The sequence below is a fragment of the Oncorhynchus keta genome, chromosome 17 (assembly GCF_023373465.1).
Source record: "Oncorhynchus keta strain PuntledgeMale-10-30-2019 chromosome 17, Oket_V2, whole genome shotgun sequence".
NCBI classification, from domain to species: Eukaryota; Metazoa; Chordata; class Actinopteri; order Salmoniformes; family Salmonidae; genus Oncorhynchus; species Oncorhynchus keta.
This window is the reverse complement of record NC_068437.1, coordinates 31750324-31758197: the sequence shown is the minus strand read 5'-3', so window position 1 is coordinate 31758197 and position 7874 is coordinate 31750324.

Here is a 7874-nt window from a genome sequence, read left to right as displayed (position 1 = left end):
CTTTGTTGTTAGTTCACCTAACCACCAATGTAAATTGTCCCCGTAATTATCATTTGTTGTTACAATGCAACAAGCAACCTGGTCTCAGAGAAAGATGTATAATACTATATGTCCTCCAATATGCCTCCAATATGTCCTCCAAGTATGATACTACAGTATACATCCACTAATTCGTATGACATTGAACAACCGCTATTCCTTTCACAATGTAACATAAAATAACATATCATACTAAATGGATTGTCACAGATTTACTTACAGAATAATATGAATTGCCCTAAAACCATGTTGGCTTCCCTTACACTATCTCTTGCACAGAACAATAAGGATCTTAAGACACCAGGAATATTCCCATTTGGTTATGATAACATTTGACACAAATGTTGACGGTCCATTGGTGTTAAAGTAAATAAACAAGCTACTGGCGATTCAGCACCACCAAAGCAGACAGCGATGCATCAGAATTTCACCGTTCAGCACCACATTACGGTGAACAGCGACCGTATCAGGCTGCCACTCTGCAGGGGAAATAACTGGAAGGTAGATCTAAACAGGAAGCAATGTGCCTAGAAGAAGAAGGGGAATGCTTTACTAGCCTGTTTCATACATATTGACTTTTCAAATGAAACTTAATAATGGTAAGTAATAGGGAATAAATTGCAACTGGCTGAAAATAGACATCTGGATCCAGGCCTATGGAGTATACATAGCACATACTGCATTGTGGGACAGGTGTCAGTAGAACGTTTGTCCTGTTGGAGGTCAGACCTGCCCTCTGACAAATAGGAGATAACATTACTAGCCAGTTCACCAAGGGCCGTAAGTGATTGAGCCATGCTGGGATATGACACTGCATTGACTGAGAACCAGACAGGTCACGGCACCCCTTCTTTCCTCATCTTAATCACTAGCCCCAACTCAAATCAATGCTCCTTATAAACATACATGTACATACTGGCCTAATGGAGCTATGATCTCTGTTCTTCTCAGTGACAATACTAGACATTGTAAAAAATACTTCAGTCTCTGTGTTGATAAAGATATTGTGAGTGGGGCTTGTGTTTCTGCCAACTAGGACTATTCTAGTCCAGACTAATAGAGAATGTTGTGCTAGATGCTGTTCAAGTGCTTCAAGATAGTATTGGTCTCTCTCTCTCTGTATGTACTGTATGTATGCTTGTAACCAATGTACTGGTCTTCTCGCGGCAGGCTTAAACGGGTCTGTGGCAGTCCATTTTTTTACAGAGAGACATACTGTATATAAGAGAGGGAGAATCAGAACACCGTCTCACTAAAGGATTTATCACTTTATCGCTTGGGTCAGCTAGCTACCACAGTTAGATACTCTGCTGTCATTCAGGTAATACATTATGAGTCAATTATATCAGACTATATCAACCAACCATCACACTGTATTAAATCACATATCATCAAATCAATGAGAGCTGTTAATGTTCTTCAGTTACCTTTAAATGTTCCACTCTCCAATTGATGTATGAACAGAGGTTATGAGTGCTCCTGAATGTTATGACCGGTGATGGGTCTGGGAGGAGACACTGAGAGCTATTGAATAACAGTTAAGTCCCCCTTAAACACACTTCTTGTTTCCTGGGCTCCTCTGATTGGTCAGGAGAGGTTCTATATGTGTATTAGTGTTCCGAGGCGTGAAGTCGTTTCATGTGACAATGGCTGGGAGATTCTTATTCATTCATAAATGGTTATCATCTCAAAAATATCTCATGGTCTGACTTCAGCAGCATTTAACGTTTGTCTGGGGGGGGGGCTAAAGTAACAATTTGACGGTTAAGTTTAGGCTTTAATTCCAAATATTTAAGGTAAGGATTAAGGTTTGGGATAAGGTTAAAACAAAAAATGAGTGCTTAGCCTTTGGATTGAACTTGCGACCCTCGGAGCCGGAGCTTGCGGTTTGCTAGGGCGTTGTGGAGGCGGATAGCGGATGGGAGTAAGCAGCGAGCTCCAGCTCCGAGGGTTGCATGTTCAATCACAGTGCTACGCACTCGTTTCATTTTGTTTTGTTTTAACCTATCCCAAACCTTAACCCTTACCTTAAGCCTACATGATTGTAATAGTGCACACCGTTGCCCCTAGAGGCTGGTTGTCAAATATCCGAATGTCAAATATCACCTTGGATCTTAAGTGACCTGGCTGATCATCTACCATCTCTATCAATGAAATACTATTAATCAGATGAAAACCATTGTGCTCTGAGAATGAAACCGTAGCCTTACAGGAAGCAGTTATAACTGTGGAACTGGAAGGCCTGGATTTAGATGAAACCAATGTTATCCAGTGTGGTGCATGCTGTGTCTGTCTATAAACATCACCTAGCACTCTTTTCCATCTCAAATAAGTCATGACTTCTCTCCACAGTAAAACGCTCTCTCTCTACCGCCTGTCTCCTTTCCCGTGGCAGCCAGTGTCCCTGGGCTGTAGTTTACCACCCAGCTAACATGGTGAAGAGCTTCACACTAGCCCAATGATCAAAGCGGTCAATTTGTTTGAACAGACTCAGACAGAGTCATTAGAAATGCATATTACACTACAGCTACTGCATATTAACACCATCCACCAGCCTATTAATCAGTAGCTCATCAATATCTCATTTGCATATTATCTTTTAAGAGCCAGTGTCTGGGGTGACAGGTGATCCCATCAATAATGCTAATGTTCTCCTGAGCCAGGGAGAGACGGGGGCGGGGTGGGGGGGAGACCTCATTCAGAGCCCATTGTGATTGAGGTGACACATGAAGGGAATGATCCTTTATCATCATATGAGACTGCTGTTAAAATTACTGTTAAAAACAAAAATAAGCTATCCACACAGTGGTCCTGAGAGTGGCAATGAAATGATACAAACATACATACACACATAGCACGACTGGTATTGGCAACACCAGAGCGACTCCAGTGTCTCAAGGTCGCTTGATGCTCAGGGCACTTGTGGATCACAACCACAGTGTCTGTATGCCCTGACCACACCGCAGGAGTGTGTGTGTATTTAAGTGTGTTTGTGTGTGTATGTGTGTCAGTGACAGGGGCCGTAGGTGGTAATGGGAGCAGAGGGAGTGATTGTGTCCTCCTGTCCCCACTCCTGAGAGGTAAGAAGAGATGTGCCAAGCATGTGATCCATCAGGACATTGATTCCTGGAGATAGATAAAAGGATAGAAAGAAAGATAGAAGGAAGAAAGAAGATGAAAGAAAAGTGTAGGAAAAGAGAGGGAAGATGAAATATGAAACTGATTTAAAGCTGTGTTCCTCTCAGTGCAACTATAATTACTGCATCAAGTTGATATTTTTTACCACGCTCTATGCTTTTTCTTTCCTCTCAGCCCTTTGCTCTCAACTCCCTCACTCCACTCTTGAATTCTTGCAGGTGATTCTCTTTCCACAACCAGTCCTTTCTCTCACTTTTATTTCTCCTCTCCTCTCCTCTCCTCTCCTCTCCTCTCCTCTCCTCTCCTCTCCTCTCCTCTCCTCTTCTCTCCTAATTACCAAACATGAAAAGGGTTTCCCAAGTTCAAGACTTCTCATTGATTACTGCTATCCTCCCTTTCCTTCTCCAATCCACTCATCCCTCCTTCCCTCCTCCTCCTCTTCAGCCTCCTCAGGCCTCCTCCCCTCCTCCCCCTCCCCCCTCCTCTGCGTCCTCCCCATACAAAGAAATACAGAAAGAACACCCATACTAAATTGACATGATGTATGACGTGTCCTTTAGTGCAATGTAAGTTCACAGTGATAAACTCGGGGTGAACATACTTAAAAAATCAAAAAAATGGACGACCAAAACAAAACAATATTTAGGTAAGCAGGATTAAGAACTTCAGCAGTTATTTTGAGACAGGCATGGTGATCAGGGGTATGCATATTACACTGAGTACACTGAAGCCCTAATCAGTGGTGTGGTATAGCTTCATAGAGAGAGCTATAAAGACAGATTATGAACACCAAATATGAATAAAGACCAAACTGATGACTGAAGAGCAGTTTGGAGGTGGAGGAGCTATAATGTTACTGGAAATAAAATATGTATTAATCTTGGCCGCTACAGACGGTTCAGTCCTCTTGACAACTGCTATTCATACAGACTCTGTTAGCATGCACAATTATGCAAATGATAACCTCATTAAGGGCTAATTCTTTAGTGTCTCTTTTCTTTGGATGTAATTTTATACGACTCAGCAGTTAGCGACTCTGAACGACGCTCCAGTCCCTCTGTGAAAATAACTTCAAATAAGAGCAGTAACCTAAAAGGCAGGTCTAGAACAGATTCTAGCTGTGGTTGTAGTATCATGTGAGGGAGTCTGTTCAGGAGTGTATTATATCTGTTCATTTGTCCGACCCTGCAGTCTTGCAGATTGTTCCAGTCAAACAATGTCTATCAGAATGATTTACATTTACATTTACATTTAAGTCATTTAGCAGACGCTCTTATCCAGAGCGACTTACAAATTGGTGCATTCACCTTATGACATCCAGTGGAACAGCCACTTTACAATAGTGCATCTAAATCTTTTAAGGGGGGTGAGAAGTATTACTTTATCCTATCCTAGGTATTCCTTAAAGAGGTGGGGTTTCAGGTGTCTCCGGAAGGTGGTGAATGATGTGTTTTGAAACCTTTGACTGAATATTTTTGAGTGACAAATATATTGTTGTGAATCAGTTTCATTAAAACAACTGTGACAATGGCATAATGTATGATGTATTTGTGAAAATGTATGTTTGTTTTTACAGTGTTATATCTCCACTCACCCATCAGCCACTATATACTCCAGTTTTCATAGGGTCTCATTATTTCCACTTTAACATCTATAAAATCCCAAGCAGCTCTTCACAGATCTGGTACCATACAGCGGTTGAATGCAAGCATTTTCCGGTACTGTGCCTCAAAACTAAATGTTTACCTAGTCCACCACTCCACCTTGGACTTGAAAAGCCTTTATGACCAGGTTGACTTCTACAAGTCAGCAGTCCCCACCTTTGCCAGGAGACTGAGGGACGTCACCCTCAACCGGAGTCCCAGCACCTCACACAGGAGCAACAGAGAAACTGACACCCTGCCCAGACCAGCGAGACACCCTTCCAGAACTGTGAGACCACTCCCCTGGAAGGACCTGCACCAAGAGGATCCACACTAAGAGGACCTACACCCAGACCACAGCGCCACCAGTCACATCCCCACCCCAACCAGTTGACCCCTCCCAAAACAAACCCTATCCACACCCTAGATAGGACCCCCCAGATCAGTATTATGGCCGTTCTTCCCCCTGCATCCCCACCGCCCCTACAGCAAGGACCACAACATGAGAGCCGCACTTACAGTTAAAGTTGGAAGTTTACATACACCTTAGCCAAATACATTTAAACTCAGTTTTGAATAATTCCTGAAATTTAATCCTAGTAAAAATGCCCTGTCTTAAGTCGGTTAGGATCACCACTTCATTTTAACAATGTGAAATGTCAGAATAATAGTAGAGAGAATGATTCATCACATTCCTAGTGGGTCAGAAATGTACATACACTCAATTAGTATTTGGTAGCATTGCCTTTAAATTGTTTAACTTGGGTCCACAAGCTTCCCACAATCAGTTGGGTGAATTCCTCCTGACAGAGCTGGTGCAACTGAGTCAGGTTTGTAGGCCTCCTTCCTCGCACACGCTTTTTCAGTTCTGCCCACAAATGTTCTATAGGATTGAGGTCAGGGCTTTGTGATGGCCACTCCAATATCTTGACTTTGTTGTCCTTAAGCCATTTTGCCACAACTTTGGAAGTATGCTTGGGGTCATTGTCCATTTGGAAGAACCATTTGTGACCAATCTTTAACTTCCTGACTGATGTCTTGAGATGATGCTTCAATATATCCACATAATTTTCCTACCTCATGATACCATCTATTTTGTGAAGTGCACTAGTCCCTCGTGCAGCAAACACCCCCACAACATGATGCTGCCACCCCCGTGCTTCACGGTTGGGATGTTGTTCTTCGGCTTGCAAGCCTCACCCCTTTTCCTCCAAACATAACAATGGTCATTGTGGCCAAATAGTTATATTTTTGTTTCATCAGACCAGAGAACATTTCTCCAAAAAGTACGATCTTTGTCCCCATGTGCAGTTGCAAACTGTAGTCTGGCCTTTTTATGGCGGTTTTGGAGCAGAGGCTTCTTCCTTGCTGAGCGGCCTTTCAGGTTATGTTGATATAGGACTTGTTTTACTGTGGATATAGATACTTTTGTACCTGTTTCTTCCAGCATCTTCACAAGGTCCTTTGCTGTTGTTCTGGGATTGATTTGCACTTTTCGCACCAAAGTACATTAATCTCTAGGAGACAGGACACGTCTCCTTTCTGAGCGGTTTGACGGCTGCGTGGTCCCATGGTGTTTATACTTGTGTACTATTGTTTGTACAGATGAACGTGGTACCTTCAGCCGTTTGTAAATTGCTCCCAAGGATGAACTAGACTTGTGGAGGTCTACAATTTTCCCATAATGTCAAGCAAAGAGACACTGAGTTTGAAGGTAGGCCTTGAAATACATCCACAGGTACACCTCCAATTGACTCAAATTATGTCAGTTAGCCTATCAGAAGCTTCTAAAGCCATGACATAATTTTGTTGAATTTTCCAAGCTCTTTAAAGGCACAGTCAATTTAGTGTATGTAATCTACTGACCCACTGGAATTGTGATACAGTGAATTATAAGTGAAATAATCTGTTCGTAAACAAGTGTTGGGGAAATGACTTGTGTCATGCACAAAGTAGATGTCCTAACCAACTTGCTAAAATGATAGTTTGTTAACAAGAAATTTGTGGATTGGTTGAAAATTTGAATGACTCCAACCTAAGTGTATGTAAACCTCCGACTTCAACTGTATGTGGCTGTCGACTGGGTTTCAAACTGCTGGGTTTCAAGTTGTTTATATTACTTCAGGGAATTTTTCAAACATTTGATTACTTTACTAATCTTTGCAATTTTTGCTAGTGTTACGGGCTAGCTGATAGCTTACAATTTTTTGTATTTCTGGTTGGGAGGGTGAAATCAGGATGATGGTGACCTCTTAGGGCTAGGGGACAGTATTTGTAAATTCGGATTACTGACTTGCCCAAAGTAAACTGCCTGTTACTCAGGCCCAGAAGCTAGGATATGTATATAATTGGTAGCATTGGATAGATAACACTCTAAAAGGTTTAAGGCTTGTTTGAGATAAATTAACAAGTAATTATAGTTTTTCAAGGTGTCCCTCATTAGGACTCTAGTCTTGTGGCGCTCGTGAATGAGGTGCGCACATAGTTATATATCTCCGGTATTGAACATACTAAATTCCGTCTTATATTTAATCATTTATTTACATATTGGAGTAACTGAGGATTGATTAGAAACATTGTTTGACTTGTTTGTACGAAGTCTAAGAGTAACTTTTGGGATTCCTTTGTCTGCATGTTGAACGAGTGGAACGGGTGGATTGCTGAATCAAACTCGCCAACTCAACAGACTTTTTGGGAATATAAAGAAGGACTTTATCGAACATAACGACCATTTGTTGTGTAGCTGGGACCCTTTGGATTGCAAAGAGAGGAAGATCTTCAAAGGTAAGTGATTTATTTTATCGCTATTTCTGATTTGTGTGATGCCTCTACTGGTTTGAAAATGTTTTTAATGCTAGTGTATGCGCTGTCCTCAGACAATCAAATGCTATGCTTTTTCCGTAAAGCCTATTGTAAATCGAACAAAGCGGTTCAATTGCCAAGATTCTAAGCTAAAGAATGATGTATGACACCTGTATTATCATGAATGTTTAATAGTACTATTTCTGTATTTTGAATTTCCCGCTCTGCAATTTCACAGGATGTTGTCGTAGT